Here is an 18732-nt window from a genome sequence, read left to right on the forward strand (position 1 = left end):
AATGAAAATCTTGAATGAGTTCAGATTTATTAGAAATATAAAAAAAATAGATTTATTTTAAAATCCACTTGTTCATTTGATCCTCATACAATTCTATATTTCTTGAGAGATTCGAACGAAATTTTGCTCATATGTTCCTTGGTTTTTTTCAAGGATTAATTGCTACTAAAAGAATTCTATGATCCTCTGAAGGAGGTGAAATGGGGAAGGCTTGAATGCTTATGCGTTTTTCCACCATAGTATTGCAAACCATTGCACAAAAACTTTTTTTGCATCATCTCAAAATTAAAAAAAAAAGCTTTACAGTGATATCTAGTTTCATTCACATTCTGAATTTCGTATATATTGATATAAAATTCATTGTAGTTTTAATTTATAATTATTTTTTCAAAGTTAATATAAACATGATTTTTATTAATCCCATTTTTATCGGAATATTAATCCTATTTCAATATTTAATCAGATTTATCATTCGCACTCTTCTCCTAAGTTAAGTTGCTTTTTTCAGGCATTCTATTATTATGTTTTTATTTTAATACGTAGAATGAAAGGGAAAATTTAAATATGCTCTAGCAGTAATTAAACACTGTCTTTTAAATAGCCGCAATTTCTTTAATTGTTTGACATTAATTTGTCTCCTATTTGAGCACTTTTAAAATTTCGACATACCACGTCATTTTTTTCAACTATTTCTTGAGTTCACTAAATAAGATTTTATAATACTTAATAAATTTGTTAGTTTTTATTGCATTATTGTGTGCCAAATGGTGAAACAAAAATTGGTTTTTATCTCAAAGCTTTAGAGTAGTAATTAATCAACTATCAATAATTAGGAATAAGAGTTCTAGGTATTCTCAAGACGTTGAATATAAGAATTCGGAAACTAGCAAACATTAAAAGATGTTTTTTGCTTTTTATTACAAACAAATAAAATAAAATAAATGCAAATGGAGCCACACGGGTTGTGGCTAGTTATTATTAAAATAAAATGATAAACATATATTCATATATGAAACATGAATTCATGAACATACATACATATTCAAACATATATAGGAAGAGGCAATAATGTACTAACAGTTTACACTTTTTCAAGATATTCTCTTAATTACGAAAAAGCATTATTTGTTTAAAATCATGATAGCACAGTGTACTCTGGTTATTAATTGCATGTGCGACATTTCTTTGTGTGTTTTCTCTTGACTGCAGGTGTTTTCACTCGTGACATTTCAAAAATAGACCGACGGGCTTCATCTTTTTTCGTATCTCTTCATATCAGAGATGTGCATATACCGTGCTCATTGCTTGCAGAGCCGTAGTTATCTAGAAAAAATTAAATTAGAAAATGTAAAAGAACGTATTCTGAAAGACCAAATTTCAAAGAGCACTTTTTTTTTCCAACTGACGAAGATTTGTTCCACAATGCTACAATACATGTGTGGGGCCCATGCTTTATTTTAACTGTCAAACAAAAAATTGTAGTAAGTATGTGGTTCTTACACCAGATAATATTTTGTTTTCTGATGTAAGAATCAGAAAAGCTTATAAGCAGAAAGATATTTTGTTTTTGCGAAAAAAAAAGTATTTTTCACAAAAGTATCAATATTATCTCCAAAATTTTGAGGTATTGAACCCAAGTACAATCACTTCTCGATAAATAGGAAACATTAGTCAATTTTTCACATATTTTAATCTCGGAATTTACAAAAAAAAAAAAAAAAAAATGATTGATATTGAAATCTGGCTATCCGAACTAAGAGAATATATAAGAGGCTGATAGGAGAATTTCTTGATTGACATAATGATTTGTTAACAGAAATAGAAAAGAAAAGACAAATATAAGTAATTCATAAATATATATGAAATAAAGTAAAATAAAAACATAAAGATTATATAGAAAACAATTACTTTTGAAAATTAGTGCCAAATTACAATTTTGGTTGTCGGATTATATAGTTAAATCATTTAGTAACATGCAGGGATTTTTGTTTTTGAAGTGTTTTGTTTTCAGACAAGTAAAATCTCAATTTATTTATCCAAGAAAGCCCTTATATTTTGACTTCAAACAAAATATATAAGAATAAATGCATTTAACAACAATCTTTTCAGAAATTCAGCTTCCATTTCCACCTGGCTAAAATCTTGATTCCTTCGTCACATTTTACATTCACTTCCTTCTTTTTATTATCTTTTAAGTGAATTTAGGCTCAAATCTTGACTTTAGTTGAAACTGACATAACTTATATTTCCAAAGAGATAATCTTCTATAATACCGACGAATCCTAAAGAAACCAGCGGGAATGGTCACCCCAAACATTCTGACATTCCCGGTAATAATCGCCCCCTCCCTCGCCCCAAAAAATATGGACCTTGGGTAAGTTAGTGAACACCTTGCATGCTATTGACATTTAACAGATAAGAACGCTAATCTTTGTTGTGAATAGTAAAATGTTTGTGAAATAACATTTTTGCTGAATCTATCGTGTGATCCTTGAAGAGTATTTTTTTGTGACTAATCTCTGGTATGCGCTTAATTGTATTAGAGAATAGAATTGTTTTAGATGGAGTTTTTTTCCAAACGATTAAAAGCAAAATTTGACAAAGAATCACATTTGTGATAACAAAATCACATACCAAATTTAATATATTTAAGCCATTGTGTTTTTGAGTTATCGCATTTTCATGCTTCTGTTGTTATTTCTTATGGCACTTAGACAAGCCTGCTGTTACGAAGACAGAGATTTAAGCCGATAGGGCGTGCGTCTCTTGCTTTAATAGCGCCAACTGAGGCCTGGAAAAGAGTACGACTTTGCCACTCATTCACTTGCACAACTCCTTTTTATAGGAGGGCACATTCACACAACTCACAAATAGAACAGAGGAAGAACAACCATACCCGAACCGGGATTCGAACCCAGGATGTCCAGATCACGGGGAAGACGCGCTATCCCTATGGCACGACGCCGGCTACATGCTTCTGAAAGTACAGACCGATAAACGATCAACCCTTATTGGATTTGGCTCTAAATTTGATGGGCGTTAAATCTGTGTTTTGAATTTCATTCATGTATTGTTTTTCGTTTTGTAATTATCATGTTAACTTATATTCGAACATCCGGTCAGACAGACTTAATCTCTAAATGGATTTTGTTCAAAATTTGATAGAAATCTTCAAATTTGGTGTAATGACCATGTATCAAATTTCAGCTGTTTAACTCAAAGCATTTTTGAGTTATCTTTGTCACAGACAAACAGACTCATGAACAAGCAGGCAAACATAATTCCAAAAGTGTGTTTTTGGAATTCAGAGAGGTCTGAAACGTGGAGATTCGACAAAATCTAGAGTTTTTTGCAATTACAATATTTTCTCCATAACTTCTTATACGAGAAAGTAAGCATTATACAAATCTCATTTCTCTTTTTTTAGATCCCTCACTTTGAGACGGCCATGATTTCGTGAACAATGTAGAATTTGCTACTTTTATGCTAATTATGTGATGTAATCCATTATTGTAAAGTATCACATACGTCGCTTGGCCGTAATCTTACGATAATCTTCCACATCTGGGCATCAGTAGACATCAAATATTATGAGCTATTTTGCAAGAATAGATAATCACGAACAGCAGTATAAGGTTATTAAAATGCAAAAAGCAAATTGAATTCATTTTTTTTAAAGACTATCTATTTCGAGGGGGGGGGGGAAACTTCAAAGTTTTGTCTCGGGAATCTGGAAATCCTCTGTCTCGCCATAAAATCAGCTTTAATGCGGCAGGGCATTTAGATGACAGATATTTGTAAGTCTGCCAAACGGTTGGCATTGTAAACGGAAATTATAAATCAGCTTAAAATTTTAAATCATATCAATCGAAGGTGAGATATATATTTCTTAAAGATTCATTTGATTTTATTCTATACCAGCCACTTCTGACGATCAACCAATTCACCTTGATGAATGGTCGCTAAAATTTTCAATTCGGAATTTTATGTAACTTCGTCTTAAGGGTTTCACTTAAAAAAGATATTTTTAATCTCTAAATTTTGATTTCATACCACTCATGACTCATTTTTAATCTCTAATCTCTAAATTTTGATAGTCATATGACTCATACTATTATAGAAGTCTTACATCATTCTCGTCATTGTTTCAGCATTCCTGTGTCATCACTCCTAAACTTTGAAACTTAATTTGAAGCGCAAGTGATTGAACTTCAATTAATACAAAAACTTTTTTTTTTGTTGAAATAAAACACATTTAAAAAAAATAAGAATACAGAAAAAAAAATTGCTCAGCCTTGTGCAATAGAACATTTTTCATAATTTATGCAATATCTCCAAAGATGATTTCAAAAAAAATTTCATATTTTATTTTAAAATTCAAATTTCAATTTCAAAAGGATTCAAATGGCGTAAATAATAAATTTTTATTTAGTATCAATCAATAAATATACAGATAAAAAAAGTTATAAAATTTAAATTTCATGAAATCCTTCGATCTTATGAATCATAATCGAAAAGTACTGTTGGCATTTCCAATTCAATTTTAAATTAGAAAACATTTCAACCTTCTGAAATTAAATCTGATCACATTATGAAGTATTCAACATCAATATTTAAGGCCAGTCAACTTTGAAGAAACTCTAGGCGCTGATAGATGTATTTTCCTCTAGACGATCAGTGGTGTAGTCTAAAATCGTGCGTCTTTGTAATATAGTAATATTCAAATTTTCATACTCAAAGCGGTTTTTGTTGCAAACAAGTGGAATTTTCTTTTATTAGTATCTCGAGATTATTGTATTAAATTAAAACTCATAGTACCGAGGATCCGAATAAAAATTTAAATTCAGTAATTCTGAAAATTTATTAATTAAAGTTTATAAAATATAATTCTTTACTTTTAAACCATTTTTATTACATGTGCATGTCTATTACTAATGTTTAAGAAATTAGTTGTTGAGTCAATTAGCAAGCATGTCATATATATATATTAAATTTAAGTTAAGTAATTAATAAGTTTAATTAAGTATATATTAAATTAAGTTTGCCTTAAATAGCACATAGTTATTAAATTAATAATATTGGTATTATAAAAGACCTTAAAAAATTTTGTCTTGCATTCATTTTTCTAAAAAACTTCTTGTTTCACATTTATTGAATTTAATTTCATACAGAAATGTACTGAAAACTACATTTTTTTAGGTTTAATTTGCAACGAGAGTTAAATTAATATAATATTTGAATCCTTATTAGGGTTGTGGCAACACGCTGATAAAAGCTAATTTTTCTCAAGAACCTTTCACTCTGTGCGGGATAAATTTTATTTTTATTTTGTGTGAAATGTTTTTCTACCAAGTTTTGTATTTGTAGGTAACACAGTCTAGCCAGTAAAACGTCAAAGTACACTTAAACCTCCACCCCCCCCCCCCCCCCACATACGCATATTCATCTTTATCATAAATATAGATAACATTGCAAAGATACATCTATAACTGCAAAGATACCTTTTTTGTACACATATTGCTATTTATTTTTAATGAAAATGATGCATGCACTTTTAATTATTGCGCTTATTTAATTGCTCGTTACTATTTAAATTAAAAGAATTTTTTTACAATATAATTTTAAAAAGAAATAAAAAAGTTAGTAAATCATGTTTAGATTGACTAAAAAGTTTAATTACTTAGCTATTCAGAATCTTAATACAGTTATTAATCAATGTCTTCAACACACGATTATAATATCGCTATGATACAGGATTTTTCAAAGCAGTCTAATCGATTATAAATGTTTAAAATATCCTTATCAATAATCAATAATTTAAATGAAAAATTGAAACACTACTCAGAAAGAATGCTTGAAGTTTTATTTGTGAATATAGTAATTTTCTTGTGGGAAAACTATCCATCCATAAATAAACAATGTGCAAAAACACCTATATAAAATTTCCTGAATCTATATAATAAAATATAAAATATACATTGTATTTAGAGAGCGCTAATGCTGCTACAACTAAAACACAAATGAACTTAACCAAATTAAAATTAGAAATAAATATTAAGTTTACAGCCAAAGAATCAAAAAGAAAGATTAAACAAATCCGGCCCGAAGACTTTCTCAAGGGTCACCCTCAGGCAAGGATTCAAACCAGGGATTTTTTCTGTGAGGGGTCTGACTTTCGTCCAACAACCTGACCCCTCGTGACCCGAAAATCCCAGAAAATTGAGGTTTTGAAGATAAAATTAGTATCACAAGATTAAAGATAATTATACTCAAACAAGTAAAAACATTTGCAAAAAAACAATCTAAATAAAACCACAAAACAAAATACATGAAAATAGAACCAAAATAATTTAAACAAAAAGGCAAAATACTTACAAATTGAAAGTAAAATTCCGAAGAAAACAACGTGAGGTAAAAACTTGCTGTTCCAAATGCACTTCGTTAAATTAAACTAAATTTAATTTTTCCACGTTTAAATTTTCTTGTGTTACTTCTTTTTGTCACACAGGAAATGTACATGCAGCAAGCAATATCTGAGTTCGCAGCCATTCATCAGACTTCGATAGGCTCATACATGTTATGATTATTTGTAGCTTCTGAAATTATTTATTGAATCTTCGTTTCATTGGGATAGATCGTAGACTCTATCTTAACATCTTCTTCACGTGCAACGTTGACTGAAGACTCTTAAAGAGAATGATCACGTGGTAGTGAAAGGAAATATCAACAGGTGTCAGTAAAGAAAATCACATATGGCAATTATTAAATATGCAAAGAAAAATTTAAGTCTTCTGTATAGTGATCAAATTATTCTTTATCGTCGTACATAAGGAAGTTATAACCATTCGCAATCAATGCATGCATCGAAGAACTCTGTGTATTCCAAATGACTCATTGTTATCACGAGTACTTTGAAATACACAAAGTTATCATGTTAAGTATCAACGTTAAGAAACCATAAAATAAGAATGGCCATCTATTAAAGAGTAAGATAATTTTAGGTACTATTAAAGGCCTTTCGATAATGCCATCGAGAATATGTAATTACATAATGAATTTGCAATATAAATTTCCAACTCACTTTATAAATGACTTCTTTACGCCAAAATATACGTTAGTATGCGACAAAAGTGGAGGAGATAATCAGTTCAGAGAGAAGAATTAATTCTTTTCAAGAATTTTACATATTTCAACACTATTCCAATTTTATCTTATAACCATAATGGCTAGAATGCGTTAGATTTGAATAGACGAGACAGGGAGAGGGAAAATCTCGCCCTAATTTGTAGACGGACCCTCATCCAATTCAAAGGTAATGGGAATGATGCCGGCTTGAAATTTTCATTTCCTCTTAAGTAAGTTACGAATTAATATAGAAAGATAGTCAACTTACTTCAATTCTCCCATTTTGTATAGCAAATATTATATTGAACCAGCGGAAGCGATCTCTCAAAACGTTTCTGGCATACTCCCTAATAAAGGTGTTATACCAGAAACGCCTTATATGGCACTGGCATACAATAGTTATGAAATATTAACCATCGACGTGAATTTAGCATTTTTATTGTATCTATAGAAGGATCCTTAGCGAATTTTTTGGCGATTAAACCCTGGAATGTGGTTAATTGTGTCCGATAATATAATTTTATTTGTTGCGTTTTCTCAAATTTGACACAAACTACAATTGTACTCACGAGATCCCATACCAAATTTGATATAGATTGTATTTTTTGAGTTATTGCGTTTATATGTTTCTAAAAGTGCAGATTTAAAGATGGTCATCTCCTCACTGGATTTGCTTCAAAATTTGATAAATGTTCACACCATAGATGGTAAATGTGTGTGCCGAATTTTTGGCTCTCTTCGTTTCGTAGTTATCGTGTTCTCTTATATTCAGACAGACTTTCTCTGAACAGATTTCACTCAAAATTGGATAGAAATCTACAAATTTGGTTTAAAGGCCGTATAACAAATTTGATCTGTCTAGCTCAAAACGTTTTGAGTTATCTTTGCCACAAACGGATGGACATTGTCCAGAAGTGTGTTTGTCGAACACAGGGACGTTTAAAACTTGGAGATTCGTCAAAATCTCAAGTTTGATTTTTTTTAATGATTATTATACTTTCTCTATACTATGCATATTAGAAAGTAAAAAAATTTGATAGCTGCAATTGCTTCAGAGTGAGGGACTGAAAAGTGATTTTCAACCCCCTAATCTGTTATGTGACAAACGTGTGTGACATTTAGTTAGAAAGCTTTCATCAGTTGCAACATCAACAGTCCTCCTTCATCCAACTCATATAAAATGAAAAGAAGAGTGGGCTGAAGGGAAGATTGGGATTTTCTATTCTGGGGAAGAGGTAACTATCTTATCCTTCTGATTAGCTAGAAGGAATTGGTTTGCAGTCGATGCTGTGCAGAACTAAACGACTCTGCTACCACGCTCATTCTGTATGGTTAGTATCTGAACATTTTTTAATTGGGGGTCTGGTATTTTCTGCATTTCAATTTCTGAAATCACTGTCCCTTTCTTTCGTGTGCGGCGCAAAAGGGCAAACAAAACGCTTTCACCGATACTCCAGCTCTTATACAAGCTGTTTAGCAAGCAGCCTTGAAATAATCAATTGGAAATCCGCCGATCGCTTGCAGGAAGACACAAGCGTCTGGTTTTCAGTCATTATCTTCCGAATCTGTTCGTGTCCTGGAGCAGTTTTGGGAATCACGCGAATTCAGGCGCACACGCAAGGGATTAATAGACACAGAACACTTGCAGCGGGAATGGGTTAAGACGGGAAAGAAACAGGCGTCTCTTTCGGGCATTCATAAACATTCCGGGTGTATTTTGGAGCCATCTTGAGGCTTATAGGGTTTATAGTTTTTTTTTCTATTTCTTTTTTGGTAATGTAAAAATTAAAAAAGGTCTTTTATGGTATTGATAAAAAGGTTACTAAGTTGCCATTTTGCTAAAATTAGAAAAATTTTCTTACTCTTGCTAGTAAATTCTAATTTGGACTTCGTCCTCACGCGTACTTACGAAATCGATTCATTCCATAAAGTAACAAATGAAGAAAAGTGATAAGATTACGAAATCAGTTTTTTAATTCCATTCAAAATATAACTTTAAAAAATATATTATAAAATGTATTAAATTGAAGACCTAGCTATTATTTAACGGATTATAAAATATCTAAAACAACATGTCTTTGGAATTATTATTAACAATAATAAAATCAGGCCGGCAATGCCTGGTTGGTAGAACGTTGGATTCGCGTTTCTTAGGTTGCGAGTTCGAACCGCGCCGGCCGAAGATTCCCCGCGTGCTTGGTGGCTGACGCGCGTTAAATCTGTCGTGGTTACAAAGTCCTCCAGTTCGAGAGTAATACCACTGGGGGTACTGGATCAGGGGTGATCGTTCTCTGATTCAGGTCTAAATTACGATCTGTGGTTGAGTGAATGAAATGCGCGAATGAGAGTCCGCCCCGTAAAAAGGGTTGTGACGTGTGGGTACCTAAGTCGTTTTCTTGGCCCTAGTTGGCGCTACTATAGAAACAAGAGGCGCTCCCCCTCAGGCTTAAATCGGCTGTCTTCGATCAGCGGGCTTGTCCATGGCAAGTGCCATAAGAAACAACAACAACATTAATAAAATTGTGGATGAGAAAATGAATCGATTTGGCAAATAAAATAAGTAATAACATCAAATTTAATCTCCAAATGTTTTTTTTATGAGTCGTATTGAAGAATCATTAGATTTAGTATTTTCCTGATCCAAATAATTTGTTTAGCTTCATCTACCTTAATATTAGGATATAACTTTTTTCTTTTCCTAAAAATTACAACAACTAAAATTAAAATAATTTCTCAGTATTCCACAAATAAACATACTTCTCCGACAGTTGGACCGTAAATGACGAGTTTCTTTTACTTACTTATAAATGATAGCATTAAAACTCAAAATATAAACGTTAACATTTTTACGGTATATAAAAAGTACTTGTCAGTGCACACATGCACTCATACTGTGGCACGAAGTATTGAAGTTAAGTAAATTGGCTTCTGAATTAAGTAACTTTTTTTTCGGTTTACCAATAAAACAGTTTCATTTTATGGTATATATGAAGTATATCAAATACTTTAGCACTAAAATACAAAAAAAAAGTAGAGTTAATCGCAGTAAGCAGCACAGTTTAGTGCCTATTAATTGACTTCACTGAAGTCATACATAATTACTTGGAACCAATTCTCCAATATTTTATTAACAAAACGAATCTAATGTTTTAAAGGTTTTCTGACTAAATGGGAGCTCCATTTACGATTAAATTTAGCGCTACTCGAATAAAATTTTAAAAATGTTTAATAAATGTTAGCAAAGCTTAAATAGAAATGACATTAATAGTTTTCTTATGGTCTTTCAAATAGACAAATATTTAAAATTAAAAGTTTTTTTTATTATACTTATTTTTAATCAGATTAAAGATATTTATCTATTTAAAGCTGATCTCATTCATCGGAACTATAGGCATAAGACAAGGATGACGTCAGAAAGGTCATTCTGAATTCTACATCACACTAGTGGGATGCCGCTTGTCTTCCAATGGTCAATTCTAAATACATGGTGGTTTTGCAGTACAATTAGTTATTGAACCTGCTATCCACCGGCAAAAAGTCTGACGCTGTAATGCTAAGTAACCTTGGTCGCCGCAGTCAAGTAAGAACTCTTTAGATAAAACAGTGTTTTACGTGCAATAAGCCCTCTGTGAGGCAATTTCAGATAGATTTTGTAACAATAATAAAATGAATGTATATGTTTCTGCCTGTCTGTAGGATTTACAGAACAGCCTAATTGGACAAAGAATTACCAAATTTGGCACAAATTTATTTTGGAATGTGCGCTTGCAAACATTTTATTTTTCAAATATTGATTAGAATTTTGTTTCATTAAGCAAAAACTTGACATTGTTTCCTGCAATAGTTTCCGAAAATATTGTATTACAGTATGAAATTCTTTTTTATATTATTCCCAAAAATTCATTACCTTCTTGATAATACCAATTTATTCGTTGAATAATTTTTTAAAACTAAATTTTGCTGTTAAAATTAATTTTAGAATTATTACTAAATTTTAAAAAAATATATTTGTAAGCATCTTTTATAATAACGGTTTTCCTTTTTGCAATCAAATTCAAATCATTTTTATTTTTACACAAAATGTTTAGTTTCATTGTTGATGAGTAATGTATGATGATTTGACTTTGATAATAGGCATGAATGTGGGAACAACGATAGAACAGGTGTATGTTTTTTTAATACTCCCCATCTTTGAATTGAAGTTTAAAAATATTTAGATGGGGATGCAAATTAAGACCAAATGAAGTATAAAATGTTTCATTGAAAATTTTCGCTGACAAGTATCCTTTCTGAATTAACTGGTCATTAAAGTTTGCAAGTATTTTATATAGAGGATTATAAGGTATCTTAGGATGAATCTGTCTAAGGTCTTACAGATGAATCTGTGTCTATTGAAAACTGTGAATGAATCTTGTAAATAATATGTAACCTTCCCTCTCTTTTCGGTTAATGTATTACAAAGACAAATGCGTTTTCGTGTACTTTATATACACAGGAATAAAAAAAATTGTTTTGCATATCTATATTTTAAATCTTACTAAAATTTTCGATGCGTTAAAGCATACAGTAAATCCGGATAATAGGTGGGAAACTTCTGATATCACATAAACACTGTGCGCAGTTTCGATTCCACGGGTTCATGACATGCCGTTACCTCATTTGCTGCCTCGTTAGGGAAGGGGCACTCCCACGAATATGAAACTCTCCCTTACTCGAAATAGTTTATGACACAACGCCACCAGAATAAAAAAAATAAAAAAAGAAGAAGGTACATTTACACTGAAAAAGATCAAATAAAAAACTTATAAGAAAGAGAGAAAAATAATAAAGCAGCCATTGCCCACAGTGGGTGTTCTGGAAGTTGGTCATTATTTTTTCTTCTCCTTTCTGTCTCATCAGGCAGTTGGGATCTCATAAATTTCGGGCCATTGTTCGCGGGTGGTCCGCCATCTTAGCAGTGTTTTACATGAACTGACAAATTCGCTTAATGCTTTTGCAAACAGAAAAAGCTTTTGACTGCAGCGATTAGTATGGATGAGCGAGTGGAATAAGTCATCATTAATTGGAAGAAACTTTAAGGTGCCGTTACCGGAGAGGGGTGGATGGAAAGTTCATGTAAATACCAGATTACAGGTGGAGGTGCCATGTTTGGATGTTAAGAGTTGTAAGGTTTGTGGTTTAGTTCAAAAATGGTTCGTTATCGAGCCTGCTTTTTTCTTTTTTCTTTCTGCAAGCTTTCTAAAGATGTTGTGGGTGTTCAGATTTCGCATGGAATTTAATTTTGCCTTAGTTCAATTCATTTCTAAGACTGGTTCATTGCATATAAATCTTTTTATTATATATTCTTTACCTGATGATCTTCAAAGTTTTGCACCCTTTCGGATAGGCAGGTCGACGTGAAGTTGGTCAAGACCAAGAGTTCATTAAATCCTGCTTTTTGAAAATAAATATCAAAGTATCAAAAATCTTATTTTGAACATTTCTTTTACCATATGTGGGTTTCATAAGAAATATCATTTTAGAAACTAGCTTTTGATAAAAGATTGAAAAATTTAATATAAGGGAAGTTTTTTTTTCCCTTTGTTTTTCGGATAAGCATACTTAATTCTTATTTTTCAAAGGAATTAAACATATTAACTGATTATGAGATCTATAATACATCATTTTCAAAAAGTTGAATATATATTAGAAAAGACGCTGTTCATAAGTCTAGTTTTGATTTAAAGCATTTGTTCAGTAAAAACATGATAATGAGATATTTTTCATTTAAATTACCACATTTTTAGACTACTTAAATTAGTTAATTTAAAATTAATTTAGAAAAATAATTTTTTAAATTTTTACTATGCATCTCATACCTTACTTCATTTTATAAAAAAATTTTAAAAATAAAAATAATGGCCATCTCTTAAAATTATGCTGCTGATTTATTGCTACATTTTTCGAGAAAGCCATGGTTACTTTAATTAAATGTAAGAAATTATCTATTAGTTTTAAGTATAGCTATATGTATACAATTGCTTCAAAAAATTTCTAGTTGTAAAGTAAATGTTAAGAATGAAATGCATTCATTATTTTTTCATAATTTTATTGCCATTTTTTACCAGCTGATATAGTTTGTATTCCTTGGGATAAAACAATTTTCAAGTCTCTTATTAATAAAAAAAATTACTAACTTAAATTTAATTATTTTTAAATCTCGAAACTTCTCAAAGAATTATTTAATTATTTTTATTTTTATTTCATGTAATTTTTATTTTGGTATATTTAGACATATATTTAGTCATTTTGGTATATAAGATATTTTTTATTGGTAACTTTAAAGCAGGAAAAGAAATTGATTAAAAATCTCTTTATTATTTACTATCAATGAAATGACAACATGAATGTTAAAATAATCTATTTTATGCAGAGAAGAATAATTTTTAATGCATAAAAATTCATTTATTGACAAGCTGGTACTCGGCGCGTCGCTACCGCAGAAGAAATAATTTCGGAAATATCGTTTGATGTTTGAAATAGCTATCTTTTTTAATTGGGAGTGATGGAAAGAATGATATTTAGTTTCTTGTAGACGACACATAATATGTAAAGAAGTATAAATAATATTTATTCTATTTTATTTTTTTTTACTTTATTATTCATGTATACTTTAGGGGGTAGACAATATTTTTTGTTTTTCCTAGAGTAATTTAATAGATAATATTTTTAATGGTAATAGATAATTTTAATAGATAATTTCACTTTATGAATGTAGATGAATTGTATTGTTAAGAATGAATAAAATGAAAGTTAGTAAGAGTTTTGCAAATAAGTAGTTAGAGTAAAAAACAAAACATGGACAAAGAATAATCCTGAATAAAAAAGATTAAAAATTTGGAATTCGAGATATTTACAACAGAGGAAGAATTCCATACTCTGTGCAGTTCAAACTTTTCAACCCAGGCGTCGCTAGAAGATCACAGAGCAGGAAGTGACATGATTGGCTGGCGCTGGAAGAGAAGGCATAATTCAAGTGCACCGTTCCACCTTTTTTACCTGGAAATACGAAGTCATAAACTTCGTTTCTGGAAGCCAAAAAACAATATTCGCGTGTCTCTTGTTCTCAAAGAGGTGGAATTCGTATTTGCACACTTGCGGCCGACCAATAAACAAATAAAAAAAATATCCATTCAATAGTTATTTTTTTTTTATTTATTTATCCCTTGACTGTCAACCGAGTATCTACAAAATTTCGCAGAATCACCGTGCGTTAAGGCTAGGGCTCTGAATGGCGGCGGTGGATTTTTATGATCACTTTTATAGAATTATTTCTCGTTGATGGTAACGCCAAACGATATAAACGGAATAGGGGAGGGTCGTGAGAGTGCAATCGAATGTTCGCATAATGCATGAATGAAAGCACAATGCGACACGAGTTTGAAACTCTCGCAGCTTTAAATTTAAGGAACTATCCCATATCGAATAAAAATACTGATTTATGGCCAATAGTTCGACACGATTGTAGTGTAAGTTTTTAATTCCTGATACGAGAATCTCTAAATGAATTCCATGGCACGTTAAATCGTGAGAAAAAGGAAGAAAATAAAAATTAACAAAACCGTGAGCACTGGGTACATAATTAAAAAAATTTATATATATATATATATATATATATATATATATATATATATATATATATATATATATATCATTATTCTTTTGTTCGTCGATCAGAATCTGTAATGTAAAAAAAAAAAATAATTACGTTTTTACACAAAAATTACACACACAGACATATACGGTTTCAAATTCACTGCAACAATAGAAAATATTATTGAAAATGTTGGAAAGCAAATAATAATAATAATAATAATAATAATAATAATTTATCACCACTTAGGAAAGTATTGTGTGACAAATAAATAAAGACCATTAAAAGGATAATTTTTAAAATTTTAAACCAGTGTAAAAATAATTATTTTTATGGACACACACACAATATTAATTCAAAATTTGCATATAAAATTTGTATGTTATTGTATTCATCATAAACTAATGGTTCTTTTTCGTCTCAAAAATAAAGCAATGTATTCATGAAAAAAAAAATTGCACTGGCGATTTCAATCTCACTGTTTAAACCCAATAAAGCAATTTACTCATTTATGGCTGTATGTCCTTCTGTATTTTGCTAGCATTATTCTAAAACGAAATGAACTAGAAAAACCAATTTAGTATCTAAAATTGTAATTGCGTTTCAAATTTCAGAAGAAATTCTGCAGCAAGAAGTCTGTTTGCCTTCTTGTCGGTGTATATATGAAAACAATTACACAAAAACGCAATAACTAAATGAGTAAAATTTTGCTTCAAAGTTTTGACGAGTTCGTCTAATTGATTATCTGCCTATCAAGTTATCATATACAAACGTGATAATTAAACACAAAACTAAATGGATTATTGGATTGGATTGGGGAAAACATGAAGCTAATTATTTTTATTTTAAAATGCCAGGTTTGGATGTTGTCCATCTAGAAGAAAAATTCAAAATATATGTTCGATTATCTCTACTATTAAGAAATTAAACATAAGACAAACTATATTATGTATGAAGTTGGGGAAAAACCTTCTGTTGATTTATTTAACTTCCTTGACAGTCCTTGCATACTCAATATCCATCTAGAAATCTTCTCGTATTTCTAATTTGAATCAGATCCTATGCGAGGATGGTCTGATTTTTAAACCACATGAAAAAGAACATGATATGCCCTTGCCCATTTTGTCCTATGTATTTCCCGTGGCCAATAAAAAAGAGTACCCAACGTCAAAAACGCCGTTAGGATTGCTCAGCTTCTATTCAGTAGGTTTTTGCCTGCTCATCGTCTGAATGATTGCAAGGATGATGAATCTGCAGATAATATCATACAGTGTATTAATCCTCTGCTTCGAACATCCACTGACAAAATAAGATAAATGTTTTTCGGTTACTTTAATACAGGCAGCGGATGTGCGCATCACTCTTGGCTTAATCGGATGTCAAGGTGATAGAAAAATTGTCAAACTCTCTCAGTGCCCGACCATGCATGTAATTATAGGATTTTGTGTTTGGATTTCGTCAATATTGTCTAAATAAAAGATACTTTGGATTAAGCTATTTGGAAAGACACAGTCTACATTAGGAAAAAGACAGACACGTTTTGGTTTATATAGAAATTCACTGGTTTATAAAGTGGACAAATTTTAAAATGAAAGGTTGGTATTAGGGATTGCAATACCGTACCAAAATTTCAATACCGGTATTCGGTATTTTTTAAATCTTAATACCGGGATACCGGTTTTAATACCGGTATTAGAAATTTTAGAAAAAGAAAGAAAACACAGGTGTTTCTTTGTTTTATTTGCCAGTTTTATTATAGAGTGTAAATGTCACAAAAAATAATTTATAACTTATAAATTATAACAGTATATAATTAGAAAAAAGTAAAGAAATATCTTTAAATCACAAAAAAAGTGTAAATATCACTATTCAGTTTGTGATTCTATTACAAATTTTTGAAATGTGATCTTAAAAAACATAATGCATCAATTGTACTGCCATTCAGCCTGAAAAGTAATTTTGTGTAAAAATTACCAGCTGTCGAAAACGCTCTTTCGGCATCTACGCTAGTTGGTGGTACTGTTAGCAATGCGCAATATACTTTTTGCAAGTATTTACCTCTAAATCCCTCATCTTCAGATAAAATAAATCGATTCTTTTCTTCTTTTCCATTTTTAAAATCATTATAATTATGTAAATACCATAAGACATTTTCTATTTCGGTATGCCTATCTTCTGTGCGATTTTTCAATGTAATATATAATTCTTCAGATAGTGATGTGTACTGTTCTTTCAATGACTGCAACATGAAATTTATTGTTGCATTAGCTGTTAATAAATTAGAATCTCTCAGACATAATGCCTCAATAGTCAGTTTTATTGGAAGTAGAGCTGATATAGTTCTGGATATTAAGTCGAATACACTGTCTGAAAAATTAATTTACAGGTTTAAATCGATTATTGCTTTTGGATTGGATTTCTCAGTTTCAAAAATCGTTCCATCATTAGGAGTAAATTGTTCCAACGTGTTTTAGAATCTAATATTAACATATATTCTGTTTTATTTTCAGTTAGTATATATTTTAGTAATATATCCTTGTTATAGGGAAATGTTTAAATATCTTAACAATTTTTCGAACTTTATAAATTATAGGAAGCAATTCTTGATAGATTAACATTTCATCCTCATTAGCAATATCTTTTTCAAGAATTACAATGTCATGATCTTCATTGTCAATATCACTCTCACTCTTTTTTTTTTTTTTGAAAGTTGGAATCCAAAATTTCTATATCCCCAGTATTTGGATTCTTCGGTTCTTTATTTTTTTGGTATAATACATCTATTACTCCTAAACTTTTTTCATAATTGTTGCCCCATCAGTCGTTATGGTTACAATATTTTCTTTCAGGGATAATCCATGATTCCCTAATTTAGATTTAAGCAATTAATTAAGCCATTAATTAGCTAATTAATTTCGCCCGTTACTGAGACATAAAAACAAAAACGTATACTATTTTACTATGTTTCGCGATTACTATGATACTATTATACTATTTTACTATGAACATATAGTGGAGACAATTTTAAAAATTTCTAGTAAATACCGAAAAACCGGTATTTAAACTTGTGAATACCGGTATCACGAAATTGTACAAATGGCTCGAAATACCGGTATTCGGTATCCCGGTATACCGGTATTGCAATCCCTAGTTGGTATATTTTGGTATGTTTGGACAGTGAAATTCATATCCTATGACTTCATTAAAAAAAGGAGGGAATGCCACTTTTGTGAACTTTAATTGACTATGACCCAGGGAATTTTGAATATAACTGTTTCACACTTTATATTTGGGAGATATTTTATTTCATTTTGTATAAAATCTCAAAATATTTTTAATTTTTATTTATATGAAAAGTATGGAAATAAATTCAAATATTTATTACCAAGTGCTTTTCGTATGCAATGCTAAAATCCCATCTCCCGCCAAATTGGATTGTACAGTTAAGCGATGATTTCATTATACCTCAAAATAAAAAGATGACAGCACTGGTTCTTTAGCTTTCCAATTATAACTGCTGTGCAACAGAAAAGAAATAGAGTTCTCATTTTTTTTAAAACAAGCTTATATATTCATTGAACTCATTTATTAATTATTATTTTAAAACTGCTAAACAGAATGTGGTTTATAATATTGCAAAAATAAGGAAATAATGTAAATTTCCCATTCCTAACTATAAATAAGAAGATTCGAATTTCAAAGAGTTGCTCAATCCAGATATTTTCGTAGTTGTATCGTTCAAATGTATTGAAAAAATACTTTGAAATTATTTTTGCAAAATTCTTAAATGGTTCTCAATTTTTATCATTTTGCTTTAAGATTTAATTATATTATATTTCGAGAATTTATTTAGAAATCTGACAAATAATTTTAAAAAATGTGACTAAACCCAAAAGATTATTGAAGAACACTTTTGCTCCAAGCTAAATAGAGAATATATATATATATAAAAAAAACGGTAAAACAGAGAGGAA

General features: G+C 30.3%; 1 long non-coding RNA gene across 1 annotated transcript in view; it reads left to right on the top strand.

The window, feature by feature from the left end:
- Positions 1 to 18732, top strand: part of LOC129984398 (uncharacterized) — a 202191-nt gene that overhangs the window by 142905 nt on the left and 40554 nt on the right. The window lies entirely within an intron of this gene.

This window comes from Argiope bruennichi, chromosome 9 (assembly GCF_947563725.1).
Source record: "Argiope bruennichi chromosome 9, qqArgBrue1.1, whole genome shotgun sequence".
NCBI classification, from domain to species: Eukaryota; Metazoa; Arthropoda; class Arachnida; order Araneae; family Araneidae; genus Argiope; species Argiope bruennichi.